Below are 20,053 nucleotides of genomic sequence, written 5' to 3'. Positions count from 1 at the left end.
TGACATTGTAATGCTGTGTCAAGAGGATTTAAAAACCTTTTTTTGTTTAGATTAATTAATATTACTGAGCCCTCTTTGTAATCTCTATACTGCAGGTAGTAGTCCAATAAGCAATATGTTTGAGAGAAGAAACTGAATATCAAAAGGAAACAAAGGTTAGAACTATTGGAAAATTATGCAAAGAAATATAGCTTACATAAAACTTCTATTCCTCTTTGCAACCACTTAGTATTTTCAAAGTATAATCATTTCCTTCATAAATACTGGATCTGAGATTGTTCTCCTTAACAGTGAGTTAATAATGGCTTCCCTGTCTCCTCAACAAGTCTGCAGATGTTTTATTCCCTGTGTCTGAAAAATTTATGAATTTTGTGATTGACTTCTAAGATATAATCCATGTATTCCATGAAGTTTGTCCAGCAATAAAGGACATTCAAAACATATTTTCTAAATGACTACAAAACATTTTCCAATCATGGAGCAAGTAGAATATACTGAAAATATTTGCAACACAAAGGAATTCTTCCAGTCAGGGAGTGTGGAATCATGAACATGTATTTGTCTCTCATCTCAAAAATTATATAACTGAGCCAATTATTTATGTCAGAATAAAGTAAGTATAAGGACAAGGTTACAATTTACAGTATTAGTAAATATGCCCTCCTGAGATAGGATAACCTTCATCCAATACCTGCAATACATTGCCACACTTCATCTTGTCTCAACTCCTCTACCTTTGAAAATCTCATGCATGTATTTATTCAGGGCTTTTTCCAATGTACTGCTGGCCAGCGGTTCCTGGTTTATCCTTGGTTATGTTGAAATCAACCCAAATATTTGCTGCCCACATTAACTTGTACTGAACCCTATTTATTCATCGTCAGTCTGCTCACTGGCTGCCAGTTATGTACAACCTCCATGGCTTCATCTCTCCTTTTCTCTGTAATTTCCTACTGACCCTCAACAATCTTCTGAGCTTTCAGCACTTCTCTCCTTCTGACTTAAGTGTCTCTTTGGTGGTTGTGGTGTCAGCTGTCAATGCCCTTAGAATGGAAATTTGCTGTCTAAACCTCTGACTTTGTACCCCTCTTTATTCCTTTAAAGCACTTATAATTACTATTTTAGCAAACTTCTGATCATTGGTTAAGCCAGTTTAGGAATATTATGTGGAAGTATGGTCTCCGTCCTATAGAAAAATTGAAAAGGGCTCAAAAGATTTATAAGGATGTTGCAGGGCTTGGAGGGTTTGAGTTATAGGAGAGGCTGAAAAGTCTGGGGCTGTTTCCCACACTCCAATCACTCACTCAGTAAAGAAGTTTCTTCTGAATTTTTGCTGAATTATTAATTACTGTTATATATTGTACCAAATTGTGTATTGCCCACAAGTTGAACCTTTTTTTTCTACATTTATTTTGTGAACTCAAGTCAAGTCACTTTCTTATCTGTAGAAATGAGCTCCAACTTTAAGTATTTTCTGGAATGTACTGTATAACACTTCAATTTTGATACATTCCGGTGAGTCTATTTCTGCCATTTTATCTTTATCAAACATTGAGATCAGAAGTTTTAAAAATGCTCCAACTTTGATCTATCCAAGGTTTTGTACAAGTTTGATGTAACTTTTCTGCTTTTCAGTTTTGTCCTTCTCAATGCTTTGTTTCCTGGTCCTCTGCTTTTTTTAATAGCCTTATTAACCTCCATCACTGCTTTTAGTGATTTTAGTAGAAATAAAAAGTGCACCATACTCTGATGTGAAATAAACATGGAAACATATGTATCTAAATGAAATGAGTCTTCCTGTTTAAGAAACCAACAATTTCATTTTAAGAAAATAATTAGTGTCCACTTGCTGAATTAGTTGTCATCCCGCTTAAGAAAATTATTTTGCACAAAATCTTAAAATCATTTCTGTTAAGTATTGTACATTAATAACAAAATTGAGTCTATAACTTTTGAAATGTCCATAAATGATAAATTGAGTAACACAAAAATGTGTTGTTTCTTAGACTAGCTAGTGCAAGTGTCATCATAAATCATGTTAGCAGCTGTATGCTCTAATTTAGATGATAAATTGGCCCTTGCCACAGGGGCATCATGGTTAGAGCTGTCCAGTGGACCTGACCATGCCCCTGTTCTCCAAAGAAACAGTAGAGAGAATGCTGGTGGTCGGAGATTTAATTCTGTTTAGTCTTTTGTTTAGCTGTCTCTGTGGTATCATAAATTTTGTGTGGGTCAAAGTCTTGAAATGAACTTGCAGTGAAAATGCGACTCTGGTTGTATTGGGACTACTGTTATCATGCAGTGAAGCCATAACCTTTGCACGTTGGTTATTAATCTTTCAATACATTTGCATATGTCATGGTACCAGTTAGGTTTTCTATTATTTGGTTATAATGAATATCACTTTAAATAAATCACCTTCCATTCATAATTTCTTAATTGTGCTTGACTTTTGATAAATATCATTGTATTTTAACCATCTTTACTTGAATGTGAATTACCTTGTAGAAGAAAGATGTTCCCAAGTATGTACCTTTACATGTTTGAACTTCTGTTTCTGTTAAGGTAATATTCCACATTTAACTTGTCTGTATCCTTCATTATCTTATATCACTACAATAAATGATATCTTTTATTTCAGGACTGAAAATCTCCATGTCTGTCCAGTATTCTTTATAATTTGTAAAACATGAGAGACCAGCTCCATGACTGTTTGTGCAATGCTACTTCCCAGTGCTAGAATATGACTAAACGTTTGTGTAGCACTCAAAACACAACTTGACCAGAACATTGTTCATAATGCATTTTAATATTAACATTCTTAAGAGTTTTATTGTGCTGGTCTGCAATTATTGCATATAAAGAACATTTAATCTAAGCGCCCTCCTACCCCCGCCCCTGCCCTCCAGGTTTTTTTCAACTTGTTTCTGGTATATTTTTATTGCCCACTTTTTTTTCTGTCCAATGTTGAGTACTTTATACTTAACTGGATGAAACTTCATTTCAAAGCCATAAAATAAAAGCAGTGTCTGAAAATGAAGTATAGGTTCAGCAATTTTTGTACGCACAGACCAAACTGCTAAAAATGATCTTCTCAGCTGTGTCCTGTGATTACTCAGTGCAACCTACAGTTTTAATGTATATGCTTTGAAAAACATGAGCAGTAACAACTTTAATAAAAACATATGCTCTTTTTTGCACAATTCTAATGTATAGAACTGTTTGAATTTTTTTCCTGAACCACTTTGCTGCACAAGTTTAAATTGATAATCAATACATGTCCATTGTAGCCATTTTATTAAAATTTCCTGGCCTTGTACAAAATATTCACAGGCATAATTGGCAATGAAGACTAACTGTCATTGATGTTGAGTTGGAATAGCAAGTAAAACTATGAAATAAAAGCAGAACATTCTGGAAATACAGAACATGTGCATCACTTCTTAAGAGATCAATTTATTGTTTTGGCTGCACAGTTTGTTTGAACCTGAAAGCTTAAAGTCATGATTTTATTAACTTTTATGCTGTTATAAACTATTACAGATGACAAATATCTTTATCCGATGTCAGCACACTATTTGGAAATTACAACTGATGAAAATTTACAGAAGATTGGAATGACCTTTTCCACAGCAGCGGTGCTTTGAATAGGAAGAAGGTAAAATTGTATATGTATTAATTATTATAACTCGTAGGACCTGCAAAAGAAAGAATCCTTTTTAAGTTGTCAGGTAGCTTTGAAAAGTACTTTGTTTAAAGATTACATGTAACATGTAACATCATTTAATTACATGTAATTTACAAAAAGAGTCTACATTTAATTTGGATTGGATTATTGCTGGAACGATGATGAATTCAATTGCCGTTTACCCATCTGACAATATAATGAAGATATCTTATTAATTCTGAGTTTCCAGCATCAAAATATTCTGTATCTCACAATATATCTTTTAGAACAAAAGATACAACTTTTGAAGTAAATCATCATTAATACATTCAAATTACATACGTGTAGCATGGAATGCATTTGGACTCCTTGGACGTCTGGTTGGCTCAGTAGATTGGATTGTAAGAGTGAATCAGATTGGTGCTAACAGCATGAGACTCAGCCCCTTTTCCAGCTGCCCGTAGGTTTAAAACCTGTCGCCTTGGCCTATCTGTGGTACACGTTGTGGATGTGGGTCAGACCTGCCTTCGGGCAGAGCTTAAGAAAAAGAATGAAACATACATATTTATTTGAGAAATAAATAGATCTATTGAAGTGTTAGCTTTTTAGAAACAATAACACAAACAGACAGGCACCAAGGACATCTTTGCACGTGCAAATGAACCACACTGGCCCTCATTGCTTGTGTAGTCTCTCCCCCCAGACTGATACACGCCACTAATACAGCACCTGGCTGTTTTAACACTGCAATTTTTGCCGGAATGTCAGCTATCAAGTTTAATTGTTTTTTCTTTTGATTTATTGAGTATTTTGGTTGAACATTGGTTCTTCCTCTTGTAACAGTACAACCAAGTGACTGTGTTAACTATGAAACTTTTTAAGCGAATAAAACCTTGTTGTTTTGGACCAGAGTTCCAGATTTGATGACAATGAAAGAATACTGAATAATTTCGCCATTTGTCGATAATAGAAGTGATATCTAAAACAATGTCATATAAAGATACTTTATATTGATTTTTACCAACTTATTGTAACATTATGCATTGAGAGCCACAGGGACTTGAGATCCCTCTTGGCCCATACCAACTGGAATTTCAATCTGGATTTGTCCCATGTTTTGTTTGTTATTGGTTTCTCACTACTTTATTTTTAAAATATAATTTCACTGCACTGTTATTTTTCCCAAATATTGCCATATTTGCATTTTATGTTAGGGAACCAATTGCCTAATCCTGCCAGGCAGGATGTTGCTGATAATGATGTCACTGCATTGGTATGTGAAATGCTCCCCCCAGTGCGTAGTATCAAAGGTCCAGCCTAGGAAGTGGAAATATTGATCCGAAATAGGATGTGATTACTAGAAGAAAGAAGTGATTAGCACTGCTGCATCATAGTGACCCCAGATACGATTCCACCCTCAGATGAGTGTGTAGAGTTTATACATGGATTTCCGTGTCTACATGGATTTCCTCAGAGTGCCCCGGTTTCCTCCCACAGTCCACAGATGTGCAGATTAGGTGGTTTGGCCATGCTAAATTGCCCATAGTGTCCAGGGATGCATAAATTACATGAATTAGCCATCTGAAATGCAAAGTTAGGGTAAGGGCGTGGGTCTGGGTAGGATGCTGTTCAGCAGGTTGGTGTGCACTCAACGGGCTGAATGGCTTGCTTCCACACTGTAGAGGTTCAATGATAATTTTAAAAACCTCACCTTTCAATTAGGTGAGATTATTTTGCGGTAACCATGTTGTATATTATTTAGTTTTATACAGTCCAGAGGTTATTTGATGAGTAGTTTCTGATTTAGGCTAATACAGTGGATTATTATTGTAACTAAAGTCAGAATCTATTAATCAGCTTTTCCAACAGGAAGGAAAGAATATTTATCTGTTCCTCATTTTGGTGCATTCATGTGCCTGAAGGTTCTGTTGTATATTGGGGAGAAGAGCCTGGATGAGTGTAGCTCTGAGAGCACTCAAGAAGCATGGTACCATTGATGTCAAAACAGCCATTTGATTGGTGCACCACCCACCACCTTAAACATTCACTTCCTGCACCACTAGTCTATAGTGGCAATAGTGCCTATAATCTACATAGCATAGAAACAGACCCTTCACTCGAACCAATCCATGCCATAAGACAGCTTGCCACGCCATCCTCAAAAGCATGTTCTAACCCCATGACCCCTACCATCCAGAAGAACAAGTGTACTAGGTGCATGAAAGCACACCACCTGCATTTCCCCTGCAAATCACACATGTTTCCTTTCTTGGATAATTACTACTATTCGTTTGCTATCACTGGGCCCAAATGCTGGAACACCTTTCCCTTTAATAATATTGATTTACCTACTCCCAATAAAACTGCAGCAGTTCAAAATGTTGGCTCACCATCCCCTTTTCAAGGGATCGGCAATAAATGCTGACCTTGTCAGCAAAACTCTCATCCAATCAAAGAACCTTCTTAAACATGTTAACTGAAATGTAGAAACCCAAAGAAAATGGTCAATATTTTTTCAGTTGCATGTTACAATAAAAACTGGTTGGATGCATCAAAAATTTAGAAGATGTTTGAATATATATTTGTTTGTTCATGATTACAGGTGATGTCCATGACTACATATTCTGGTAGCTGTGTGAATGAATGTTAGACTGATTTTTCAATGTCTATGACAGGTAAATATGATTAATGAACAATGTAATTTTGGAAGTTAGCGAACATTGCAGCTGGAACTGTGAAGATTACCTTTGCCGTTTACCCATCTGATATAAAAATCATGTGGATATCTACTTGTTCTGAGTTTCCAGCAGAGTTAAAATTTTGTTTGCTAAAACTTCAGTTGTTTACATGAACAGGCGGCATGGCACAGTGGTTAGCACTGCTGCCTCACAGCACCAGAGACCTGGGTTCACTTCTTGCCTCAGGTGACTGTGTGTGGAGTTTACACATTCTCCAATGGAGGAGACCCAGGTCTGGGTGGGTTACGCTTTGGCCTCACCCCTTAGCCTCCGACGCTCAATGGAAAACAGCCCCAGCCTGTTCAGCCTTTCCCTATAGCTCAACCCTGCATTCCTGGCAATCTCCTGAAATCTTTTCTGCACCCTTTCAAGTGTCAATCTTTCCTATGGCAGGAGACCAGAACTGAACACAATATTCCAAACCAATATCAGGTACAGCTGCAACATGGCATCCTAAATTCAATGCACTGACCAGTAAAGGCAAGTACCAAATGCCACCTTCATTACCCTGTCTGTCCACCTTCAACTTTGTTGTCATCTGCAAATTTCCTAACCATTCTTTTTATATGCATATCCACAACATTTATATAAATGACACAGCTCCAACCCTGGGCGAAAGTGAGGACTGCAGATGCTGGAGATTAGAGTTGAGAGTGTGGTGCTGAAAAAACACAGCAGGTCAGGCAGCATCTGAGGAGCAGGAAAATCGACGTTCGGGCAAAATCCCTTCATCAGGGCGGCACGGTGGCTCAGTGGTTAGCACTGCTGCCTCACAGCATCAGGGTCCCAGGTTCAATTCCGGCCTTGGGTACCTGTCTGTGTCTGCGTGGGTTTCCTCCAGGTGCTCCGGTTTCCTCCCACAATCCAAAGATGCAGGTCTTTGGATTGGCCTGACTAAACCATGGTGTTAGGTGCATTAGTCAGAGGGTCTGGGTGGGTTACTCTTCGGAGGGCCTGTTTCCACACTGTAGGGAATCTAATCAGGAATGAGACTGGGAGCCTCGGGGGTGGAGAGATAAATGGGAGGGGGATAAGTGGTTGGAGTTGGGGGTAATGGTGATGGGTGGAGTGGATAGGCGGGAAGGAAGGTGGACATTTAGGAGAGATCATGACAGTGGTGCCCAATTGGAAGCTTGGGCCAGGGATAAGGTGGGGGTAGGTGAAATGGAGAAACAGGTGAAATCCACATTGATGCCATGTAGTTGGAGGGTCCCGAGGCTGAAGATGAGGTGTTCTTCCTCCAGGTGTCAGGTGGTGAGGGAGTGGCGTTGAAGGACGCCCAGTAGAGTGGGAGGGGGGATTGAAGTGTTCGGCCATGGGCAGTGAGTTTGGTTGGTGCAGTAGTCCTGGAGATATTCACTGAAGTGTTCTGTGAGTGGGCGTCCTCTCTCCCCAATGTAGAGGAGACCACATCAGGAGAAACCGATACAGTCGATGACGTGTGGCTGCAGGTGAACATTTGATGGATGTGAAAGGCTCCTTTTAGAGCCTTGGATGGAGGTATGGGCACAGGTTTAGCAATTCCTACGGTGGGTAGTTGGGAGGCGTAGACCAATGAGACAGATGTGGAGAGAATGGTCTTTGCAGAAAGCAGATAGGGGTTGGGAGAGAAATATATATATCTCGTGGTGGGTCTGTCGGTGGATGATGCGACTTATGCGGAGGTTGGTGGGGTGGAAGGTGAGGGCCGGAAGGATTCTGTCCTTCTTGCAGTTGGGGTGGGGTTCGAAGGGCGAGATGCAGAAAGTGGATAAGATGTGCTGCACGGCATCTTCAACCACCTGGGAGGAGAAATTGTGGCCGAGTTTCCACCATCCCCCAGACATCTCCTGACGACCATCATTTTACTGTATCCATCACTTCCACTGCGGTCTCCTCTACAGTGGGGAGACAGGACACCTACTCGCGGAGTGCTTCAGAGAACATCTCTGGGCTATGCGCACCAACCAACCCCACTACCCTGTGGCGGAACACTTCAACTCCCTCTCCTTCTCTGGCAAGGACGTTCAGATCCTGGGTCTCCTCCATTGCCATTCCCTTATCACCTGGCGCCTAGAGGAAGAACGCCTCACCTTCTGCCTAGGGTCCCTCTACCCCCATGGTATCAATGTGCATTCCACCGGTTTCTTCATATACACACACACACACACACACACACACACACACACACACACACACACACACCACTGCCATCATGACTTGCCCTACCTGTCCATCATCTTTCCCACCCACCCTCCCCTCTGACCTATCATCATTACTCCCATCTCCATCCACTTATTGCACTCTCAGTCCCCTGCCCAGGCCATCCCCACTCCCTCCCATTTATCTCTCCATCCCCGAGGCTCCCTGCCTCATTCCTGGTGAAGGACGTTTGCCTGAAACGTCAATTTTCCTGCCCCTCAGATGGCTGCCTGACCTGCTGTGCTTTTTCAGCACCACACTCTTGACAGCACCAATCCTGCAGCACACCACTGGTCACAGGCCTCCAGTCCACAAAAGCAACCCTGCACCACCACCCTCTGCCATGTCTGTCATTTTTTCGTAAGCTTTGGCAAACATTCAGGCCTTTAAGTTTCCCCATGTCTTAATTCCTTTATAATGATCAAATATTCAAATCAGAATTGACAATTTGAACAGTAGTATATAGAGCATCTGAAATTAGTAAAGCAAGTTTGAAGTGCCCATAAACCTATTCAAAATCATTAGTGTAGATTAGATTACTTGCAGTGTAGAATCAGCCCCTTTGGCCCAACAAGCCCACACCGGCCCTCCGCAGAGCAACCCACCCAGACCCATTCCCCTACACCTAACACTACAGGCATTTAGCATGGCCAATTCACCTAACCTGCACATTTTTGGACTGTGGGAGGAAACCGGAGCAGCCAGAGGAAACCCACGCAGACACGGGGAGAATGTGCAAACTCCACACAGACAGTTGCCTGAGGCAGAAATTGAACCTGGGTCTCTGGCGCTGTGAGGCAGCAGTGCTAACCACTGTGCCGCCCAACTTCAAGGTTTACCGGAGAAGGCTCTGGAATAGTCTTATCTCTGAGCATGTTTTCAAAATATAGATCTAATGAAGATTTTTATGAAGAAAATAGCTTGATTTAAGATGGTAGGCACGGACTAAAAAAAATTGTTTTTAAAAAATGTTTAGTATGCAAACATCACTTTTTTCCTGTTATTGATCACAGCTATTTGAGCCTGATTATGAAGTTTACCACCATATGGTGAGTGTAATTTCTCTTAAAAGCTGAGTTTAGATAAATGTTGGTACCTTACAGATGAACAAATGTGAATGAAATTATTTTGTGATCTCAGCCTGTCGCTGTAAAATTCCAAAAAAGTTGCAAAATTGTTGAATTGAGGATTATTTCTCATGGTCATACAGCACAGAAACAGACCCTTCCCAAACTAATGCTTGAAGAAAATATTTAACTTCCTTTTATTGAGAAGGTTTGAATTGCAAGTAATCCGACGTGAGCCAAATTCAATATGACCGTAAATCTAGATGATACACAAAACAGTGGGAAAAGAATTAAGAAATCTGTCTGTGTACTTACACCTGGTGATTTCTAGCCACCAATCATAAACTCCCTGTGTTCCCTGTTTGTTTTTCATCTGCATTCTCTTTCAGAAAATTATAAATGATTGTGTTAATATTTGTTCTCTAATGTTGGGAAAAAACTAAGGTATTAACTTGATAGTATGTCTTTTAAGATTCCAGTTCTTTTCCCTCCATCTCCTCAACATAAACTTTGGTGTCCACAGAAACATAGTCTCCAGTGTTCAGGAGTTCATCTGTGAGTTTGATGATGAGTGCTGGCATGTCATTTGTTACACGTCAGCCAAACATTTGGTTTCTATACAAATACATTTGCATTTCATGACTTCATAGCTGTCAAGAATGGGAGACATGACCATTTAAATTCTTCTCTAAAATTTTGCTCAATTATTAATCTACCACTTCGAGAGATGCAGCAAATAGTGGAAATCAAACCTGGGGCTTCCTAGTCTGTATAATTAAAAAGAGCTAAATCCTGATAATCCTAATTAGAAGAGTCATGGTGGCATCAATCCTTTAGGAATTACAATTTTTGGCCTAGTTATTTTGTTCCATGTGAAATTCCTGGCTACAAGTGGCAACCAGTGTATGATATGTCTAATCTTTAATGAATATAACAATGCAAGTTGACTAATTTAGACAGGATAAAGTCATCACCCTAAGTCCCTTCATGTAAACCCAAATCATGAGTTCCTCTATCCAACATTTTTGTCAGTGCTGAATGAAGGAGGAAAAAAAGGTTTCTAACTGGGCAAGTGCTATACTTAAAATCATTCAAAACTGCATTTTTCTGTAAAATATGTTTTCTTCATATTTTGACTTTTTTCAGAGACTGCGATTTGTTAGGCTTGAAGCTTTGTTTTGAGAGATTCTGCTTGTACGTAATTTTTGAGAAACCTCATCTTAATGCTTCAAAATGAGCTCTCCATGGACATTTTCTTACGTGTTGTATTTTTGGAGATAAAGCAAAATAATTAGTAAGAGGCCATCATGGAAGTTAGTTGTATTTGGTAGCACTAGAAAACAGCTGCATCTTTGCAGCAAAGTTTATAGATCACCACTGTCTCTCTTTTAAACAATCAGTTTACCTGTCAAGCGCTTTCTAATACAGTGCTTCCTGGACTTTTTGCTGGTGTGACCTAATTTCAATTTCTCAGATTTGTGAGACCCCCAGAGTAAACATTTTGGTATTGTGAGAGTCGTTGGTATGGAGGGTGGGGGTTAGAAAGAGAAGAATGATTAGATTAGATTCCCTACAGTATGGAAACGGGCCTTTTGGCCCAACAAATCCACACCGACTCTCCAAAGACCAACCCACCCAGACCCATTCCCCTACCCTATCTTTACCCTTGACTAATGCACCTAATACTGTGGGCAATTTAGCATGGCTATTTCACCTAACCTGCGCATCTTTGGTTTGTGGGAGGAAACCGGAGCACCTGGAGGAAACCCACGCTGACACGGGGAGAATGTGCAAACTCCACACAGATTGTCACCTAAGGTGGGAATTGAATCAGGATCCCTGGTCCTGAGAGGCAGCAGTGCTAACCACTGAACCAGAATGTGAGAGAATTGGTGAAAAGGCCTCCCGAATAGTCCATTAAGTCATGTCCCTTAATAACAAAAAAGCATTTGAAGGAACCTCCTAGTTGTCAAAAATTAGTTCAAACTTCACAGCAGCCATTGCTGCCATGAGGTTTACAGCTCCAAAAGGTGATACCTGGGTCACAACCTGCAGTTTGGGAAGCCCTGCCCTAGTGCAGATTACTTTAAAAAAACAAGAACTGTGATATTAGACAGAGGAAAGCAACAGCAGTGCTAAGCGTTTTTTTTACAGAACATTCTGACAAGTTAGTCGTGTCCTCTACTAAGTTTAGTTTCATTTTGGGTTACTACATGGTCATTAAGAAGTCTTCAGTTTTTGAAATAAATTTTGACCCATTGCATATCGTATTCTCTAAATTGCTGGAGTGCCAGATACAAGATGAGAAAATGGAGGAGGCCCAGGGCCTGCATATCCTTGGCGGAGTGGGAGGGGGAACTCCTCCATCGCCACTCCCTAACCATTCACCACTTGGAGGAAGAATGCCTCATCTTCCGCCTGGGGAGCCTCTAACCCCATTGGCATCAATGTGGATTTCACCAGTTTCCCCATTTCCCCTCCCTTCACCTTATCCCAGATCCAACCTTCCAATTCGGCACCACCCTCATAAACTGAACTACCTGTCCATCTTCCTTCCCACCTATCTGCTCCACCCTCCCCTCTGACCTATCACCTTCACCCCCACCTTCATTGACCTATTGCACTCTCAGCTAGCTTTTCCTCCTCCTCCCCCCCCCTCCACACCACCACCACCATTTGCCTCACCATCCCCTTGGCTCACAGCCTCATTCCTGGTGAAGGGCTTTTGCCCGAAATGTCAACTTTCCTGCTACTCAGATGCTGCCTGACCTGCTGTGTTTCTCCAGTAACACTCTTTCAACTCTAATCTCTTGCATCTGCACTCCTCACTTTCGCCTAGTTTCATGGGTGATGGATTAGTACTTGGGCACCAACTATTTAAAATCTATATTAATTAATTAGATTATGGTACCAAGTGTTTTGTATTAAGGTTTTTGATGATGTAAAGCTAGGTTGAAAGTTGGCTATGAGGATGACACAAGAAATCTGTAGACAAAAGTAGTGAGCAGATGCAAAGATGGTCAAGCAAATATAATAATGGAGAAATCTGAAGTTGTTCACTTTGGTAGAAATAATGCAAAATATTTTCTAACAATTGAAAGAATACTAAGTACTAATGTTCGGAGGGTTTTAGGTATCCTTATTTACAAAGCACAGGAAATTAACATTCAGTACAAGAAGCATTAGTAAATCAAATGGTGCATTGGCCTTTATTACATTGGAGTTGTAGTGCAAGAGGAAGGAAATCTTGATGCAGTATTCAAGATTTTGTTAAAACCAAGTACTGTGGACAGTTTTTGTCTTGCTACCCAAGGAAGGGTCTATTTGGCTTGGAGAGGGATGCAGCAAAAGTTCACTTGGTTGATTCCTCAGATTGGATAACAATCCAGTGACACAATTTTGAGCAGAATATGCCTGTGTACTTTGGAGTTTAGAAGAGTCAAACATTAGTCTCATTGAAACATACAGGATTCTGAGAGAATTTGACATGATACATGCTGAGAGGCTTTTTTCTCTTCAAGAGTATAGAACTTGTGTTTTATAGTCTGAGAATAAGAGATCAGCCATGTAGCATTGAGATGAGCAATTTCACCAGTCTGAGAGTTGTGAATCTTGAGAATTCTTTACCCCAGTAGGTTATAAGTGTGTTCACGGCTGAGATTGACAGATGTTTGGACTGTAAGAGAATTAAAGGACTAAGAGGAAAGTGGAATTGAGCTTGAAGATTTGCCACAATCTGACTAAATGGTGGGACAGACTCCAGGAGCTGTATGGCCTACTGCTTCTACTAGTTCTTAAATTATGCCTGTCTAAAATTTTGATCATTTGCAAATACTCTTGACTTTAAATAAATGGAATACAAATTGTATATTCCTGTCGATTGCAGTTAATAACCGATTTCTACTAATGTTGTTCAAGGTTTTCTATCTCTGGGTGTGTCCTCTACTGAAACCAGCAATCTAAGTGAAGAATGGTAATTATTACTTTGTTTAGCATCTTCTGGATTTACAACTGGAGTCTAGGAAACCTTCAAAGACTAAATTATTGCAAAAAGAACTTGGAAATGACTTAAATCACTGAATTTTTCCTTTGAAACTCCAACCGAGATATTCTAGGAGCACGTTGCCTTCGAATTTCATATGGCATGTGACAAGGTAAACTTAGAAAGTATGGGATGGAAATAGAATACATCTTATTATGGAAATTAGAATTCTAGGGTGGCACGGTGGCTCAGTGGTTAGCACTGCTACCTCACAGCACCAGAGTCCCAGGTTCAATTCCAGCCTTGGGTGACTGTGAAGAGTTTGCACGTTCTCCCCGTGTCTGTGTAGGTTTATTCCGGATGCTCTGGTTTCCTCCCACAGTCCAAAGATGTGCGGGTCAGGTGAATTGGCCATGCTAAATTGCCCACTGTGTTAGGTGCATTAGTTGGAAGGAAATGGGTCAGGGTGGGTTACTCTTCAGAGGGTCGGTGTGGACTGTTTGGGTGGTAGGGCCGGTTTCCACACTGTAGGGAATCTAATCTATAGTCTGGAAAATAATGTTGCTTCTTTAACTGTGGGAATAATTCTGCAAAGTCTTTTTCCAGATGGAGTTTTGTATATGTATTATAAGTGTAGCATTGATTAAAAACAATTGGATTTTGTTCTGTAAGTGTCAGTTCATCCTGAAGTTAAACATTAGAACATCTTTGTCTTGTTTCAGTCGAGATTTTGTATTTTGAGCTGTTTTCAACAAATTATCCTTTTTTATTAGGTCAAACGTGGTTGGATGGAGATGCAATTTTCTCTGGAGTAATACTGAATGAATTTATTGATCTCAACAGCAGTAAACATTCAATCATGTGAATTGTCTAATGTTGAGCCCCGCCATTGAAATAAGAGTGGATTGTGCATTATTACATGGTAGATTTTGAGGCACACGTTGTATCAATGTGCTGAACCTCTTGTTTTGAGACAAATATACCCTTGATTGACAACTGGCTGTTTGACCAGTGATCATTAAAAATTGGTTAAATTAATGACCACATTCAGAAGACTTGTTCAATTTTAGCCATTTTTAGCTTGTTAATGAAACAACATTGCGAAGATCATTGTGACTACCATGAGACATTGCCTGAGTGTTAATTTTGGAGAGTTTCATGGAGGATTTCTCTTTGAAGCCCTAGCACATTTTTTCCATGCAATCTTACCAAACTTGCCTTACTACATCTGTACCACCCCCCGATGATGCCCCATTTGTGGTATTCTCCCACTTCCACAGTTAGAAGTACTGCATACTGCTGTCACCTCCTAAGATTACTGGTACCACATTTTAAGCGATGCATCTCATTGAGTGCTGGCAGTTTGCAGCTGGCCTGCATTGTTTTATTTTCCCCAGACATGTCAGACAAAGAGCAATTGGCACCCTGTTTTGCTGATGGGGGTTTGGAGGCCCTCCTGTACAGGATGGTGTTTTCAGTCACTGCCCCTGGAATGTGCACGAGATGTTCATGACTGATGGAAGTCTTGAGGAGCAAGCAGTAATCTGGAGACACACTCTGAATTGCTCTGACTTTCACGTTGGGAACTGTCACTACCTAGTTTCTATATAGCCAGTGGGAGAATGGGAAATCGATGAGATGAGATTATGTAAAAATGAAGGTGCTAATGATGTAAATAGATCTCTCGCTTCTCACGAGCGAAAATCTCATCTCACTATTCAAACACTAGTTTGGAAAATAGGACATTTTGCTCTTTACAGCAAGTTTCTCGTTGCTGATCTCAGTTCTCCCATGTTTCTTGCCAGTGACGATGTCATTCAGTGGCTGGGAAGATTCTGCTCATTGTCTTTGATGCAAGGCATTTTTAGAATTCACTTTGAAACAATAGTGCTTATGTGCTGCAAAATAAAGTTTATTATTCTTAAGTTAACTGTCTAAAAGGATTCCTAATAGTGGTATTGAAATCTTTAGTTTCAGTTAACATTTTTCAATCTGCTTTTGTGAGTGCTCTTTTGCTTCTACTTTTTAATTTGAAATAATAAAGAAACCATGCTGTTATTACTTTTGCAAAATGAAAAGCCTTTCAACAGGAGTGAATTGTGAACAGTTGGTGAATTATAATTTCACTCTAGACTCATATCATTTATTAATTTTTTTCATTGAAGGTAAGGGAATGTAGTGAAACCCAGTTAAAAACAATTTTCATTACAAGTTATACTTTAAAATAATAAAGCAATAAAGTTGTTATATTTTAAAACTTATTGTTTCTCTTTAAATGAATTGCTTCCTGTTCAGCCCAAGAAAATCAGCACTCAGGAACACTTACACATACAAAGTGCAGAGACATAGGTGCTAAAGTTTGTCTATTTCACAAAAAACAGGTGTAATTAATTGGCTCCTAACTAAAACAGAATGAAAACTGAAAATGCTGAGAACAACTTTGTCAACAGAAGGAAAAATCTATCACATCTATTACAAGTATAAATGAAAAAAGGTCAGTTTGTTCATTTGTCCCTTCAGTGTACTTTTGGTTAAGAATAACTAAATGCCAGCAGAGCAAATCCCACATTAATTAGACATGTTCTTGTATGTTCTTAGGTTTTTCATGGCAATTCTGATTCAAAAATTGATTTTTTTGTGTTACAGATATATCATGTGACATTTCTCACATTAGTCATACAGCATGAATAGACTATCTTGATGTACCTTTTTTTTGAGTAGCTGTTGAAGGGCAGCACGGTGGCGCAGTGTTTAACACTGCTGCTCACAGCAGTCCTGGGTTCGATCCCAGATTCGGGTGACTGTGTGGACTTTATACATTCTCCTCATGCCTGCGTGGGTTTCCTCTGGTGCTCTGGTTTCCTCCCACAATCCAAAGATATGCAGGTTAGGTGAATTGGCCATGTTAAAATTGCCCATAGTGTTCAGGGATGTATAAGTTAGGTGCATGAGTCAGGGGTAGATGTAGGGGAATAAGTCTGGATGGGTCAGTGTGAACTTGTTGGGCCTTAGGGCCTTTTTCCACACTGTAGGGGTTCTAATTCTATTGTGCTATGTAATACCAAACTAGATTTATGTATTTATAGTTCAGCCTTCTTTCGTTCCTCCAGCACTGTAATGGTATAAGAAAGATGTGCTGAAGATTTTTGCTATTTTAAACTACTTATATGTATTACTCATAATTGAATGTACTTATTAAGCACATTAAAATAAAACAAAACATGCAGTTAGAAAATGCTACATCTTTAAACAATCTTTAAAAAGTAGAGACTTTGAATATTCATTTATTTCTGACAGGGGAATGAACATCAGAACAACACTAAACAAATAAGTATTCTTTATTTTTATACTTTATGGTCCACCATGTTTTACATTGGTTCTGAAATTAGTACCCACTAAAATTGGAAAATATGGATCATAAATGAAAAATAACTGAACTATTCTTGAACTATATATGCATTAATTTTCATTGTGGTATGGAGCAAAAACAGAGATAAACCAGTTGTAAAAATACCCACCATGGTGAATGTCTAATCGTGGCTTTGTTGGCTTGGGGTGTAATTTTATTTTCCCATCAAAAGTCAAGATAAAAGTGGAGGGAAACAAAACACAAGTAGGTCATCTATCCTTTGAAGCCTGTTTCTCACCTTCCATTCAAAGAATTATGACTAATCATCTTTACCCCATACCCCTTAATAGCTTTATTAATAAAGATACACTAGATTTAAAATTGTTATCTGAGCATCAGTTGATATTTATGGAAGAAAGTTCCAAACTTTGCATCTGTCCATGGTATTGTTAATAGATTTAGTGTATGAGTAAAACTAATGGAAATAAACTTTATTGTTAGGAAAAGGATGTTGCCAGTGTTGGAGGGTTGGGCTATGGGGAGAGGCTGAATAGGCTGTTTTCCCTGGAGCGTCTGAGACTGAGGGATGACCTTATAGAGGTTTATAAAATCATGAGGGGCATGGACAGGATAAATAGACAAGGTATTTTCCCTGGGGTGGGGGAGAACTAGAGAACATAGGTTTAGGGTGAGAGGGGAAAGATTTAAAAAGGACTGAAGGGGCAACGTTTTCACACAGGATGCTGTGTGTATGGAGTGTGCTGCCAGAGGAAGTGATGGATGCTGGTACAATTACGGCATTTAAAAGGTATCTAGATGGGTATATGAATAGGAAGGGTTTAGAGAGATAGGGGCCAAGTGCTGGCAAATGAGACCAAATTAGGTTAGGGTATGTGGTTGGCGTAGATGTTTCAGTGCTGTGCATCCCTATGGCTTAAGATTCAGTGGTATAAGAAGGGACATAATGTCAAATATTTTTAAAGACATTAAGTGATGAAAAAGTATTAAAAGGGCAAAATGAATAGTTCTCAAATGCATGTAGTATTCTGAATGAAATAGATAATTAATAGTACTAACATATGTTAATGGATACAATCTTAATAGAGACATGGTTACAAGGAAATCAAAACTGGAAATTATACATTCAAAAATAGGTCTAGCCTCAGTGTTTGGCAAGTTTATTAGATTCTGTCCCTGAGAATTTTTTTCTATCAATACATGAAAAGACAGGGCTTAGTCAGGGATAGCATGGATTTGCAAAAGCTTTGCTGGATAAATTTGAATTTTATGAGGAGGTAACCAGGAATGGCCATTCAGGAAATGCATTGGATGAGGTCTTTGATCAGATGTAGCAGACTGGTCAAAAAGAAAGAGCTCATGGGCTCCATCAATATTGGATCCAAAATTGGCTGAGAAGCAGGAAGCAGAGGGTGATAACAGACAGATGTTTCTGTGATTGAAGTCTTTCCAGTGGGGTTCTGTAGGGCTCAGTGCTAGACTATTGCTTTTTGTGGTGTACATTAGTTAATTGGACTTTATTGCCAGCGGTGTGATCAAAGATTTTGCAGGTGATGCAGGGTGGTAATTGTGACAAGGATAGCTATAAGCTCAGAGGACTGAGCAGAAGAGTAGCAAATGAGGTGATGCACATGGGCAGGACCAACAAGACAAGCGATTACACCATAAATGTAAAGTTCTGGAGATCAGAGGGACCTTGGTGTACAATTCCTGAAGGTAGCGGGTATAATATGATTAAGGCTGCATAGGGATACTTGCCTTTATTGATCAAGGTTATTCTGGAACTGTATAAAATGCTGATTAGGCCACAACTGGTACACTGTGCAGTTCTGGTCACCACAACTCAGGAAGGATGTGATTGCATGAGAGAGGATGCTGTCTAGGCTGGAGGGTCTGAATTAAGAGGAAGGATTGGAAAGGCTAGGGTTGTTTTCTTACAGCAATGAAGGTTGAATCTTCGCATAAACTTTGAATGAAGGTTGAATATAGAACAATACACACTGAGAGAGGACCTGTTTGAGATATATAAGGTTGTGAGGGGCATAGAGCAATCATTTTTCCTGTTAGAAGTGGGGTTATTAGCTGGGGGCATAGATTTAAGATAACGTAGAAGGCTAAAATGGTGTTAGAGAAAGAGTCTTTAAACAGAGGATGAAGGGTGTGTGGAATTCACTTGCTGAAATTATGGTTGTCAGAAACTTTTGTAATATGTTATTTAGATAGTTGCTTAAGTTGCCAGGCAGTGGGCCAAAGGTTGGTAACTGGTCATAGTGAAGTCAGCACAGATAAATTGGGCTGAATGATCTCACTCTGCTGTAAACTCAGTCTATGCATCACAGTGTAGAAGAAGGATACTAGGAAGGGGATAAACCAACCGTGGGTAGTCTCAAATTGAAAGTTAAAAAATCACAATATGGCAGAGATTAGTAGTAGAGGTTTGGGAAAATTTTATAAGCCAACAAATGATTACCAAAAAAAATACAATAGCTAGAAAATAAATTTAAGGATAAACTAGCAAATATAAAAATAGACATATATTACAAATATTATTTAAATAGATAAAGACTGTGAAAAACAGCACTGAGGGATTTGGGGATCCTTGGAAGAATCATAAAGTCATACAAGTTCAACAGATAATAGGAAAACCAAATGAGATGTGTGCCTTTATTTCAAAGGGAATGGATTATAAAAATAGGGGAGCCTTGCTAAAACTATATAAGACACCAGATCGACCACAAATAGAATACTAGAACAATTTTGGTCCCCTTGTCTAAAGAACAATATACAGTACTGATGTTGAAGGCAGTCCAGAGAAGTCCTTTATATTGTTCAAGGCAAAAAGGACTGTTCTTATGAGGCGATGTTGATTGGGCATTTTTCTCAATTAGTTTCGGAAGGAGACCAAATGGAGAGAGGGTTCAAAGAGGAGGAGGTTGGAAAGGGGACAGAGGGAGAAGAAGGGTCAAGAGAGGGCACTCGCCTTGCTAGGTTTTTTTTTCATTCTGGATTTGCAGCTAGTCAGAGAGCATTTATTCGAGTTCAAAATTGTAT

The 20,053-nt window shown here is 39.4% G+C and overlaps 1 long non-coding RNA gene and 1 other non-coding gene across 2 annotated transcripts; both read left to right on the top strand.

Annotated features, from left to right (window-relative positions):
* The first annotated feature begins 3,837 nt into the window (after positions 1 to 3,837).
* On the top strand, positions 3,838 to 3,918 carry LOC132815553 (small nucleolar RNA SNORD87). Its single transcript, XR_009644677.1, has one exon. It is a non-coding gene; the product is annotated as a small nucleolar RNA SNORD87 (small nucleolar RNA).
* Positions 3,919 to 13,633: 9,715 nt separating this feature from the next.
* Positions 13,634 to 15,892, top strand: LOC132815276 (uncharacterized). Its single transcript, XR_009644633.1, has 2 exons — positions 13,634 to 13,807; positions 14,409 to 15,892. It is a non-coding gene; the product is annotated as an uncharacterized LOC132815276 (long non-coding RNA).
* The last annotated feature ends 4,161 nt before the right edge of the window (positions 15,893 to 20,053 follow it).

The sequence above is a fragment of the Hemiscyllium ocellatum genome, chromosome 4 (assembly GCF_020745735.1).
Source record: "Hemiscyllium ocellatum isolate sHemOce1 chromosome 4, sHemOce1.pat.X.cur, whole genome shotgun sequence".
Classification (NCBI taxonomy): domain Eukaryota; kingdom Metazoa; phylum Chordata; class Chondrichthyes; order Orectolobiformes; family Hemiscylliidae; genus Hemiscyllium; species Hemiscyllium ocellatum.
The sequence above is the reverse complement of the archived record's forward strand: the minus strand, read 5'-3'. Positions and strand labels throughout refer to the sequence as shown.